The following is a 14225-nucleotide window of genomic DNA, read 5'->3' on the forward strand; positions in this document are numbered from 1 at the left end:
GAGTCTAGGTCTGCCTCATCCTTTCTGCTCGCGTTTGCAAACATCGCGAATCCATCCAGATGGAACGAACACGGTTCACCGTGTGCTTCCTGCTGCGAGAGTACGTACACCTAAAGAGGACACTGGGTTATCTTCGATAAGATGGGGTTGCTTTATCGCGATGTGCTGCAATGTGGATCGAGGGATTTCAAGTTCAAGGCCGGGGTTGAGAGATCGCTAAGGGTGTTGGCGTAGGACTCCAGATCTAAAAATTTAGAAGGACTCTGGGGGTTTTGTCGTAGATTGATGTTTCGTGGATGGATCGTGTAGCGCTATGGGCAGAGGAGTTTTGAAATTCGAGGATAAACAGAAGGATCGTACGAAAATGAGGTGCGATTATGAATCACAGTTTCAATTTCTAGACTATTCTGGAGTATAACAAGTAGTTTGAGGATACAGAGTGTTTTTGTTTCAGAATTACATGTTTTTCTTTTTTTCTTTTTTGATAAATTTTGCCAAATCGAGATAAATTGACATACCAGAAAACGCGATTTCAAAGAAAGACAATTTTAAAACTCGAAATGATTTAAAAAATACGAGAACACCCTGCGTGTTATTGAATGTGATTTAATGATTTTACAAACAACGTCAAACACACGCTCGGTCATAACTTCAGCGATATACGTGTTCATACCGGTCCAGAAATGAAAATTGCGGTAGAAATCGGTGAAGGAAACTCCAATTATCCCCGCTTGGATCCTGTCGCTACGATCGTGCGCGACGAAACCAAGAATACGAGCGCGAGTTACGTAAACCGCCGCGAAGACGCGGAACGATCCGTGACGCGTTTCACGGCGATCGAGAATGCAGTAAAGGGAGGAATCCGTGGGACGTGACGCTCGATGACGCGGCTCCATTACCTTCCGCAACTCCTCAAAGCTAAAGCAGCGAGAACGAGCGTGTGCGCGAGGCCCTCGAGTGATTTCTTACGCCCGGTTAAACGAAACCGCGCGTCTCACACACGCGCATACATACGTTCGCCTCGAGGGCACACACGACCAACGTTTAGCGAACGTACACGCGGAACCCGACGATTACGATCGTTGAGTTATTTACGAGCTCGACTCACACGAGTCCCTTAACCTGTGTGTTTGCAGACCACATTCCTGCGACGTGGTTGGCGATGATGCGGGAGAGGCAAGCACGTGCCGCTGCCTCCGCGTCTCTTGCTGCTCGATTTGGCCGTCAAACGGGGCCGAGAAGCGCCGGCCGGGACGTTTCTTCTCTGGCGAGTATGTAAGTACACGCGTGTCCATGTATTTATGTATGTATCTACACGCATCAGCTTTTATTTCTGTCCTCTTGCTGCTGCCTCCTTTCTTTCCCTCGTTTCGCGAACCGTCCGCGGTAATAGAAGAATATGTGTATAGAAAATTATAAATTTTTCAAAGGCACAGTGAATTCACATCAAGTTCTTTTCTATTTGGAAAAGAGCGCTAGAACATTCTACAATTTTTGGAAGCATATTTGTGACAAGCATATTTGTATTGAGATACGTTGTTGGGTGACCAAACCGGCCTGACAGTATTGAATCAGTACAAACATTGAGTTAGTCCACATTAAAGTGAACGGTTGAATAGTTAGTTATAAGGGCAAGATCCAGTAGTTGGTTATCTATGCTTGGAGACAATGATAATCCAAATTAATATACAAGGACCTTGCCCTTATGACTGACTATTCACAGTCCACTTTTATGTGGACCGTTGCTAACTCGGTGTTTGCACTGATTCAATATTGTCAGGCCGCGTTTCGTCATCCAACAGCGCTACAAATTAACCAACAGACGTCGAATGAAAATCCACCAGATGCAACGCGAACCGCGGCGATTCACCGGGGCGAAAGAGGTTGGAAGGTTAGGGGCGGCGAACCTTGACAATGAACAGTCGTCCAACAATTTCCAGAATAGGTTGAAACTGCGAACTCTCGCACACAGACGAGAGTTGAATATCAGTTCGATATCAATCGGCGGGGGTGCTTGCGGACGTCGTTTATATACACGGCCTTACACACCTTCCACTCTCTTTTCTCTGTCGCACCCTCCCTCGATCCCTTCCTCTCCCTTTCTGTCGTGCAACAAGTGTGACGGCTCGTGGCGGTGGGTAGTAGGTAGGCGAACGAACCAACGAAAAAAAAAAGAAGAGAGAAAGAGAGAGAGAGAGAGAGAGAGGGGGGTGCATCAGCCGTGAAGAGGAGGACGGAAGGTTCGAAAGGGTGGAAAGGTTGGGAAGGATGGAAAATGGGTCGACTTTTGTGTACCGACGAGCTTTGCGAATACGTCAACACCAGGACACACACCTGCAGTTCGACGGTTCACCCCGTTTTCTAGTAAATGTCCTGCTTCCTCTTTCTCTTCTCTCTCTCTCTCTCTCTCTCTCTCTCTCTCTTCTACCCTCTTTCACCTTGTACACCACTACCTTCGTGTCCTTGAGAATTGCACCCGTGTGCGAATAGTCCGCACACGTGCACAACTCTGTCATTGATCCCTATCATCTGTCTCTGTGGAATATCCGATCGAACGTGTCGAAGTAGGTACGTGCAATACAGTGAATCACGATAGTTTATGCGGTCCCATGTGCGTGGATGGTTTCTGCGTGTGGTTTATACGTTCCTTAAATTTGAGAGCAGTATTTCTCTTTTTTTTTTTGTAGCGAATATTTTATTGGGCTGCATTTTTCTTTTTTCGAACGTTCAAAACGTTTAAAACAGTTTCGTTGGAAGTATATATATATATATATTTGACCACGTTTTTTGAAAAATAGGACGTTTGTTGTAAATTTAATAGCATTGGCTTCTGATTAGTTAAATTTTACATTGTAATTGAACTTAGTTGGATGTAAAAACTTGCAATACTGTCACTCTTTGGATCTAGATTCAATTAGCGTAAAGTTTGATTACATGTCAGTTTGAATTTCACGTTAATTACACTTGGACACATATTTTAAAAAGTAACACGATTTATTTTATCGTTCGTTTGTATTTAATTTATCGTGAGAAAACTCTGTCGCGTTTCCAACTCTGCTTAAACAAAAAAGCTTGATTTTACTTTGTCCGCGTGTAGAATGATTACCTGTCGATTTGTATCATCGTCGAGAAAAAACATATGTGTGAAATGTTTCATTGAGAACTGTCACCCGTATAAATTTCATCAAAATCTGCGTGTCGGTGTGCGAGTTTCCCCGTCACTTCGAATCACGAAATCTCTGATTTCAACCCCGTTAAGGGTTAATTGTTAAGCAACAATTTGTCACAATATTATAGATGCTTCGATTATTTTAAAAATTTTAATAAAAATTACAAAATCTAAATAGACAACAAACAATGAAAAAAATATCAGATCCTTACAATTCTTCACAGCAATATTAACGAGCGAGATTTGAAACGAATTGCAAATGAAATATTGCATTAACGCAATTCTTTTTTCACTATTTTCGACTTTTTTAAAAAAGATCTGAATAAATTTCGGGATAAAAATTCTCTCCTCTCGAAGTCTCTACTTTGATACGCAATTGGCTCTCGAATCGAACAATCGGCAAAGATAAAAATTTATCATCTCGAGGAAAGTTACGAGTGAAATTTAGACACAAACGAATTCAAATTGTGCACAGACATACCTGCCGTTAACTTAAAATTCGCGATTGTCAGATGAAAAATCCCAGAACCGCGGCGAACTGCGTTGTCCAGCTTTCGTTTTCGGCTTTCGAAAGAAAATCGAGCGCCAGGTTTCTCGCAAAAACGGAAATGGAAAAAACTGTCCGTGACGCGTGGCGAATGTCCGACAACTTAATTACACCCGTTCGCCACAGGTGCTGAACGTCGAAACGTGATAAATATTTCATGAGGCGAAACAGCCATTACATTGTTTGATTATATTTACATACATTTGATTGCCGGGCCCGCGTGATTAATAACCGTGGCGTCGCCGCTCTCGCGCTTCCCTTTCTTTCTCCCCGCCTCTCCGCTTTTATTCCCCGGTGCTCGTTATTATTCCGAGGTTCTTTCTGCGATCAGCGTGCCGCGATCGCGTTCCATTGCGTAACGAATCAACATAAATATTTGACGAAGCGCCGGTGTTATTGACTCGTTACGAATGAATCACTCCTCCGCGCTGTAATGCGGGGAATTTTCAAAGTGAATCGTTTATGACGAGTGATCGAGTTTCGAGACGTGTCGAGAGGATTGAATATGTATGGACAACGCGGTAAATTGAATTTTCGGCATTCTCGAGGCCGGTCTTTTCACGGTCGAGAATTCACGACTTTCGTCGAGACTTCAGCAAACGTCGATTCTCGGAATTATAGATCGGATTGGATTGAGAAACAAAGCTCCTAAGATTGGATTAGAACGAAACTTGGATTGATTTTATTAATTGAGAGTTAACGGCTAACTTCACTTGCTGGATGTTTTATATATTTTTGCATTATATAAATTTATACAGTCTACTTATAACTTGTACTCGAGTAGGTATTTATTTGTACGAATAGAATTAAAGGAATTGAACGTTAACGTTAAATATCGTAAAATTTGGAGAATATAAAAATATAAAAAATAAAATATTATAATATAAATAATATAATATAAAATATAATATAATATAATATAATATTATAATATAAATAATATAATATAATATTATATTATAATATAAATAATATAATATAAAATATTATAATATAAAATAAAAGAAAAGAAAAGAAAATTTAACTTTGGATATTCTATGTATTTTTCAATGCAACGAAACTCCATGGACTGAAATTTTAGTTGATATCTAATTAACCGAGCCCCTGCCGTTTTTTTATTTCTTCACATTCCATTAGTTCCTCTTTTTCTTTTCTAATTCCACTTTCAACAATGATTCGGCAATAGTCAATTAGAGGAGCGAGAGAGAGAGAGAAAGAGAGAGAGAGAGAGAGAGAGAGAGAGAGAGAGAGAGAGAGAGAGAGAGATTCATTGATGATTCGCACGAATTTCTCATGGAATGTTTGGCGCGAGCTTCTGGCCGGAAGCGGGGCAACGGGGGAGGAAAGACTCGATTACGGATCGATTCGATTAGCTAGCAAGATTAAACATCGACAGTGGGTAATGACATAATTGTACCCGCCTGCTACGTGAATTGATACTATGTTTAACCAGACTCGAGCGCGTTTGGTCGAGTACTATGACGACGTGCAATTATGTTTCAGTATGTTGAAACGTGTGCACGTACGTTGCTTCTACTTCTGTTCCCTCGTATATAACGTACATGCTATTTTCTCATTCGTTTCTTAATTGTCGTTCGGTTTCCCTCATTTTTGACATTGAACTTGTTTCTTCGAATTCCCAGATTAGGCACAATTTTATGTAACGATGGGGATTCGATGGCGGGCCAGATTTTTCTACACATTTGTAGAAAATATTTTCTACATATTTGCAAATATCATTATTATCACGTTTCACATAATTGCAATTAATAATTGCGTTTTTGTAATTGCATGATTATTCTTCTTGCACACTGTCGCAGTGTGCCATTCGTGGGTATTATATAGTATTGAATCATCTCGAAATTTTTTGCAGTTTCTAATTTACTAAGTTTCTTGGTGGAAATGATAATTCTCACCAGTTCGTTAATAAGTCTAAAATTCCTACTGTTAAGGTTAATTGTAAAAGCCATTCTTCCAAAGAATAATTTTTTCCTCCTAGACTTCTCAATGTAACCTGCAAACGAGATAAACAAGATAGAATTAATTAAACAGAATCACGAGAAAGGCGAACAGCAACGGGACGATCACCCAACGAATGAAAAAAACATCAATATTTTATGTTCCATTAACAAAATCGCTCACGCAATACACCCCTCTTTCTTCAGCCCGCGATTTTTAATTTCCGAACGTTAAATTTCCAAAGCGCTTTTAAAGTGTATTCCAACGGAAGTCCCGGGATAAAAATCTCGGAGCCACTCTCCGTGCAAATCATCTCTCTGAGCTTTAAAAAAAAAAAAAAAAGAAAAAAAAAATCGACCGAACGAACGATCCGACGAAATGCATTATACGAAAACCGACAGTTGTTATCCAGCAAAGCAAGAAAAAGAGAAACAAGGAACAGGAAAAAAAGGAACAGTGGTGTACGTAACAACGCCACGCGAAAATCCTCCCGCGTAAAACGTTTAATTCCACCGGCTAGAAACGCGAAGTGAGCGAGAGAATGAAACGGAAGCCGACAACCGCCAAAAAGAATACACACAAACACACGCACACACATACATACACACACACACGTGGAAAAAGAGGTGCAAGAACCTGCTGACATTTCATGAATAAAATCGGCGATTTCTCGTCCGCGTTGCCGGAAGAAAAATGAGCCGTGACCGTGTAAAAACGAACGTGTAATGACTTAATTATGTTCTGGCCTGGGATCGCGAGGTGTTAAGCGTGTCGGCGGCGATAAGGGAGCGGAGGGTAGCGGCGTGTTGAAGCCGGTAGCCGCGGGGAGGGTGGTGCCGCGCGAGGTGGCAAGAAGGGAGGAAGGTCAGCCACGCGGAGCTCGGCTCTGAATGGTTTTAATGGGATTTATGAATGGATAACGAAGCTTGGCCAGCTTTTTCCTCCGTGTGTATGCGCGAGCTGGTCGATGCGATACGACGCGGCGTATCGCGCAGGTGTTTCGTGTTACATTGCTTGTACGGTGTGTGTTTGGGGAGGTTGATTCCCGATCGGGCAGGAGCTTTCACTAGTTTTTATTGCCCGATCTTTGGAAGTTTCTGCGTTCTCAAGAATAATTATCCTTAGATTAGAATCGGGAGCGTACTTATATATTTAACCACTTGCGCTGGCAACTGATTGCGGACCATAACGAGTGACTGAACCGTACACAATACATTCGTCGCTTTCTTTTTCTTCTGAACTCGTCGGGTATGATACCACTGGATCGAAATTATTGAGAAGTAATAAATTTATTATTTGTTCTGTCTGGGTTATACTTGAGTGTATTTAAAACTGGGGAAATATTGCAATTTTGGGACGAAAAAGTTCTCGACGTGCGTGGCACGTCATTCCAGCGCAAGAGGTTGAGGATCTTTAATTACGTCGCGGGGCGTTCGAAGATGGACGTTTGGAAGAATTTGAAGTTTCGACTATCTGTTTTTGATTGTCTGATTTTTGGAAGTTTCAGGATATTTAATTCGGATTAGAAAATTTCTGTATGCTCTTGAGAATTCTTAATTTTTGTAGGTTGTTGGTTATACATCAGGATTATTTGAGCAGTGATTATTTACAGTGACATTATACTAAAACACACACCCAAGTTTTTTAATTAAAAACAAATTATCAAAATTTTATTGTACATTGGATCACGCGAATATTATCGCTATAAAAATTTCTAACCTATTTACATATTTTCATGAACTGTGTACGATACGTTAGATATACACTGTAATGTACAATATGTAAATAGTATATCATCAAATTAAACAAGTATTCGATAACAACATAATAGTGATAAACCATCGTATATACTTTCTCAATAAATATTCAATGTAACAACATCATAACAATAAACCATCGTGCGAATCCGTGTAATTCAAACACCAGCGACATGTAATCACACGTGTAATCATACAATTCACCGCTGAAACAAGATCTGCATCGTAAACCGCGGGAGGAAAAAAAAGGGCACGTGTCGAGGGCAAGAAAGGTGCAAACATTATTACAGCCGCGCGAGTCGTGAATTATAGCTGGCTCTCTCAGCGTTTCAATTTCAAGCGTCTGCCTACGCCTCCAGGCAAAGAGGATTCTGTTGCAGCATCCGGCAGCATCAATTAAAAAGGAAGGAAGCATCACGCTCGTCCACCGTCCGTACGCCATCTTTTCACGACTTTTTCTCTTGTTTTGACTTTCCTTCTCGCTTCCTATTGTTCGCGTTGTTTCTCTTAATAGCGCGAACGTCGATTCCGCGCGATTTACCGTCTGTTTACAGAAGCACGGGGCCCGTAATTACGCGTAATTTATCACGAATACGCGCTGTATCAGTTTCACGTTACGGCCATATATCGTCGGACGTGCGTGTCGCTTGGGTAGGGGCGCGTGCTCGCCTAATTACCCTCGCCTGCCCTGGCGTTCCCTTGGCACTGTTCTTCGATGACCGATTGTAAGGGTGTTTCAGATGGTGCTTCCGATATTCTGAATCAATTGGTTTGTTTGTTCCGCGTGATCTGGGTTAGATTTTAATCCGCGGTTCATTTAACTCGTGGTTTCCAGTTGAACGATGATTCGAAAAATCATTCTGAAAATTTTCTTGGACAATTTGTTTGAAACGATCTTTCAAAACCTGTGTATTATCTGAAATATAGGTCTACGTCTTTTCTCTTTTCAATTATTTAATCATTCTATTTATAACACGCGACTATTCAAATCATTTGATTATACGTGAAATTGTGAAATTGATTTTTGTTATTGTTAGATAATTTAGCAATCAAAATTTATATATTTCTATTCGAATTATCAATTGATCGTTGATTAACTATTGGTTTGACTATTATTTTTCTTCACCTAAACAGTATTAGATATCAGAAAGGTGAAGGAAGAAAAATATTTAGATATTCGTTCAAGTATAGAAAATAAAAATTGATAATAAATTCATTAAAATTACTTACACGAGAAAACGTAAAATTATAATAAGTAGAATTAAGAAACTAATGGTTCTTACCTCGGATATCTCAAAATCAGTGCTATCTCCGGAGGAAAATATTTTTTTTAAATTATATATTATTATATATTATTTTAAACTCGTTATATATTACCGAGGGTTTAAAATTTAAAAAAAATCCGACATCGATACATTTATTCGCAGTTCACGAGCACACGTTGCGAATGATAGACGCGCAAGAAGCGATGTTGCTTCTTCTCTATTAAACCAGCAGACCAGTTAGCTCGCGTCGAAAGCATTCCTAGAAAATCACGTTTCTCAATGTACGTCGGGTAGTCGTATGATCGAGCTCGGGGAAACGTCTTTATCTCTCGCGTGGAAAGAACGAGCCCCGTTTTAATCCGGCGCCTCGCGACACGCCGTTAGCTGGTTCTAAGCCGGCGGCAAGAAGCCGATGGGTGTCCACGTGCCAACAAGCTTGAGCAAATCGTCGCAAAAAGGGCGTAACCTTATAGAATCCGCGTCGAGTCCAGTTCGGGAATGCGAGGCGCACGAGACAAACCGGCGCCGTTTATAGAGGGTAACACGCATTTTAACTTGCCGATGGAATTACAAGGTCCGCGAGGTTCCCGCCGTTTTTTGCAATTTTCTTCCTCTGCGACGCGTCGTGTTCGATATTTTTATTGCTTCGCACGACGCGAGTGATACCGTGTTATTTGCTGTTTGCTAAATCGTAAATCATAAATTAAAATCAGAGAGCAAGAATGGTACATGATGATATTCTTAATTTGTCAGTGGAATTATCGATTTACGAGATTTTGCTGTACTGCATTTTTTTTTGGTCGCATCGTGTTCGATATTTTTATTGCTCCACTCGATGAAAGTGATATCGTGTTAAATTAAAATCAGGGAGCAAGAACAACATATATGTAAAATATTCTTAATTTGTCAATGGAATTATATATTTGCTAGGTTTTGCAATTGATACCACGTTATTTGTTGTTTACTGGTAAATTGGCCTTAGTGAAAATAGATAACAAATCAGAAACAAGATGTTAGAGGGAAAAATTATAATCAGCAACGATATTTAAAAGTAACAATTAAAAAAATTGAATACTCAAACGTCGATTTAATTTCAGTAGCAAAATAAGCTTTTGTGAAACTTTTGCCTCGTGTTTCTAGCGTTGAAACGTATTTAGAAGTACATGCATACGTAGTTGGAACGGAATATACCAGATACAAACTTGCTGTTGTTTGATGATTCATCGTGTGTGGGTAAAGACACCTCACGTTGAGTAAAGATAAAAAAAAAAGTCACGGCAAACATCGCGAGTTGCAGCTACAATTGAGTCATTTACCATATTTACCGTGGCACGTGCCGCACTTGTCAACTATCTCGATCGAGATCGGTCGATCGTAAACCGGATTAATAGCGTACGTATCGGGGAAACACGGAGAAACAATCGAGCGATGGTTGCGATCTTAGTTTCAACGGGATTCTTGATTGACGATTAAGTGCCTCTCTCAATGTGAGATTAATTCTAATCGATTGCCATTTCAAACCCTCGAACTCTAGGAATTGTCTTGTTTAAAGTAATTAATTATTGGTAATCAATTTATTTATTCATCCTACTGTAACAGTGTAATATTTAATGTACACGATTGAATGGATACGTTTAATACGTAGTGTAACTATATACTGTGGTGTAACACGGTATGAATTTAATATATTCTACCAGTCCATTTCGTGGACTTTCACAAGTTCTGTCCATTTGCACGATTGAAGTGAATTCTATTAAAATTATCTTGGACTTTTATTACTAATTTAATTTGAAAATTCCTAGCAGTGACATTAAGAGAAACGGTTTTTATTCTGATGCTGAAATGAATGGAATTCAACGAAATAAATTTTCAGCACGAATTGTTACACTATTTGACGCGAAATTAGGAAATTACGAAAGAGAAGTTTATAATCCGTAACTTGTTACTTGTTGATATTCAGTTGTCAGTATTGTCAGTTAGCATTATGAATTATTTTGAAGTAAGTTTCATAAAATTATACGTACATTCTTAAAAATCGCAAAATTCTTTTGTTATCGAAACTAAGAAAATTAATATACGATCGAAGAATCTGCGAAATGTTGACATATTAACCATATTGAGAATTACAAAATACACGAGCAGTGAAGAAATTTAATTATCTCTGACAGATATCTAAATTCACAATGATAAAATTTCCTCTAAACTCGCAACAATGAAATGCGTAAAAATTCGCAATTAATGGCTCAAATTAATTACTTAACTACGCATTTCTCCGAAAAAGTTGCGCAAAAATGCGTTTCGCTCGAGAAGAAAAGGGTGCTTCAGCACTTCTGAATGAAAGCGTATACAAATGACCAACTACGTACCTATTTTCAACGAGTTAAACTTGTCAAATTACTACACGCACACAAGCTCACGAGAGGAAACGTCAGCCAAGAAAAGACGACGTCTTCCGTTCGAACACATACGAATTGGACGTATGTACGTATGTATTTATCACGGCACGTGCGGTTGCCTCTTCACTTCTCTATCGATCAATCGACTCGGATTAATGACACGTTTGCCGGCGGAATATCTAATGACAGCCACGTCTTACAGAATGACGGATAACAGTTGTTACAGCAGTTATCGCGCGGAGAAATCTCGCGGTAATGCTCGAAACATTTTTATGGATATCGCTCTCTTCATTCAGAGGCTCGACACGTTCGCCGTTTTTTTTTAAATAGGATTACCGCTCGGCGCTCCTTTTTTTACGTATATCCGCAGTCGCATTTCGAACGTGTTAGACACGCGGTTTTATCTCGTAATATGCTCGATTCTTGCCGCGTAAACAGAAACCCGACAAAATTTATCTCGCCGTTGCATAATGCTCGCGTTTCTAGGCTGTTTGAACGAGTCGCCAATCAAACAGGAAATGATGTAGTTCGAAATATTTGAACATATACATATGATGTATAAATTACAAATATTTCAATACACAAACGATAACTTAATAAAAAGTAATTTTAATTGTAATGTGTTATGTTTGTAATAAGTAGAATAAATTGCACAAAGAAGTTACTATAAATTTTATAGGAGTTTCGAATTTTACAAGAAATATGATAAAATGTTATAAATTCCATGACGAAGCATTATTATAAATTATTAAAAATTCCTCAACGAAATCGTTATAAATAAAGGACAATTATGTACAAACTTTACAAAGAAATCGTTGAAAATTCCACAAAAATGTCGCTGTAAATTTCACAAGTGTGGAGAGTGATTAAAAAGTCGCCATTTAAAATAGCAATCGTCACACGTTTTCACTCGCGTACGTTTATACCAATCTACCTATATGAGTAATAAAAAATTTTCCAAAACAAAGTCTAAGCCATGTCCACGATTCGTGGAAACGAATGAAAATAATAGAAAGTACGTTTCTCGCCAAACGAATGGAAATAATACGCGGTACGTAGTACGTGTTTATCGTCCTCGAACTGCGACAACAGAATCGGAACAAACTTGTCTAGACACGAGTCAGTCCGATTTCACATTCGGTTTCGATAACACGTGTTGAAATTTCTTGCAAACGACGTATTACGCATTACGCGATCGTTCCGCGATTGTATTATATTAACTGTTTTACGGATCCTCGTGTGTTTCGTTCCAACAGTTGCAGTCCGTGGATGAACATCTCTCTACCTTGGCGTCTCTGCTTCTTAGTCTTCTTTGGAAATGGGCCTTAACGTAAGTTATTAACAAATATATCGTTGAGATGTAATTTAGTATCGAATATACATTGTGCCAACATTATATGTCGGTAATTTATATGTCTGACTTTTTTGAATCTTCTATACTCAGTATCGTGTGAAAGTTGTATCGTAGTGTTGGCGTTAATATAACAGATCATTCGATTCGTCTTTATTTCAGTTATCATACTATAATAACAGTCGCATTTAAGAAAAATTTCGATAGTCTTGGAAAATCTCGAGTCGAGAAAAATGAGCTTGATCAAAATTTTGGTCAATTTTTTAATATAATTTAAATTTTCTTCTTTCGATCAATTAAAATTAATTGAAAACGTATTGAAAATTTCCTTACTCTCGTCAGTTTTTCAATGCAATTGATAATCCAATTTTAACAAATTAAATTTACACTCTAGAGTGTAATGCCATTCGTGATTCAGAGGCTTGAAGTTAATTGACTTAATAGCCTTTCGTATCGCGATCGGCGTTCGATCGGTGATCGAGTCGATTTGTCATCGAACTTACGTAACTCGGTGTCGTTAAACTCGGTGCATCAGATACGTATGACAAACGGAAGAGTTTACCGGGCACGTGGGCGAACGCGTTGTTATCTAGTTTATGTCGATTTCAGTATCCATCCATGACCTCGGTAAAATGGTAATCGATTGTCGTAATAATTGTTACGTAATCCGCGGCAGAAGTAATAGCCGGCAACAGGTGAGATTCCGTAATCACGCGGAAGGACGTTCGCGCTTCCAGCGTGTAAAAGGAATAACGGCTGAATAGCTCGGCCAACACGAACGCGTCGGCAACCGCGATTTCACCTGTTTTTCCTTCGTTTTGTTTCTCCTCTTTCGATTACCAGCGAGAGCGTGCAACGTCGCGTCGGTCTCTCGCAATTTTCTGTTAACGACTATTATGCTAATTATCCGGGACCTTTCCGGTTGAATATTTTTCTCGTTGTGGAAGTAACTGTTGATTGAATTTAATTGTAAGAGGAGGGTCGAACGAACGAAGTTGAGATTTTGTTGATGGACTTTGTTGATGGAGACTGACGCTTTGCATTGTCGTAATTTCAGGGAATTTCAGTAGTTCTTCGTTTCATTCAATCCTCTCTTTGCAATTGTATATTTAGATGTTAAACAATTTTTATTGTTTGTCACTGCGTATTCAGTTATTGTAATTTTATAATCTACTGCTTTATAAAATTAAATGATAGAAAATCGTGTGTCATTTTCGATTTTAAATTTATTAATTTAATTTTTAAATTACGAGCAATCCGCTCGATGTTGCCATTATTTTTTATTATTTTATTATTTAATTAATAAAATTTGATCAATTATTGTGCGATGTATAACATATTTGTTATCAAGATTATTATTAATATGAAAATATTTAATTATTACATTATTACATTAAATATTTAATTATTACAATTGTAATGGTATTGAATTCAATTGTAAAGACAGGATTGAATGAAACGAAGTGAAGAGTTGGTGGAGTTTATTTAAGAATATCGATGTTGTTCATGTATCAACGTTATTTTAATTTTGATTTTATTTTATCATTAATTATATATATTTAGTAAATTTCATGAATAAAATTGAGGATTAATAAAATTTATTCAAGAACCCACCGTAATTTTATCGTAATTTTAAGAGTTAGTCATGAACATCCTATCTCTTTGTAGAAGTAATAGTAACAATTCTCTTCTAGAGGTAAATTTTTCTAGGCACATTGAAATCCTTAAACAAACGTTCGATTTAAAAACAAAGTGACTTGCGCCACTTTCAAAAAAAAAAA

The 14225-nt window shown here is 38.5% G+C and overlaps 1 long non-coding RNA gene across 1 annotated transcript in view; it reads left to right on the forward strand.

Annotated features, from left to right (window-relative positions):
- The window catches only part of LOC122538689, a 61435-nt gene extending 49011 nt beyond the window's left edge, over positions 1–12424 (forward strand). Inside the window, exons 4-5 of the long non-coding RNA XR_006308904.1 lie at positions 1137–1275; positions 12350–12424. This is a non-coding gene — a long non-coding RNA (uncharacterized LOC122538689). The remainder of the gene's footprint in view (positions 1–1136; positions 1276–12349) is intronic.
- The last annotated feature ends 1801 nt before the right edge of the window (positions 12425–14225 follow it).

Source organism: Frieseomelitta varia, unplaced genomic scaffold (genome assembly GCF_011392965.1).
Source record: "Frieseomelitta varia isolate USP_RPSP 00005682 unplaced genomic scaffold, Fvar_1.2 scaffold_173, whole genome shotgun sequence".
Lineage (NCBI taxonomy): Eukaryota > Metazoa > Arthropoda > Insecta > Hymenoptera > Apidae > Frieseomelitta > Frieseomelitta varia.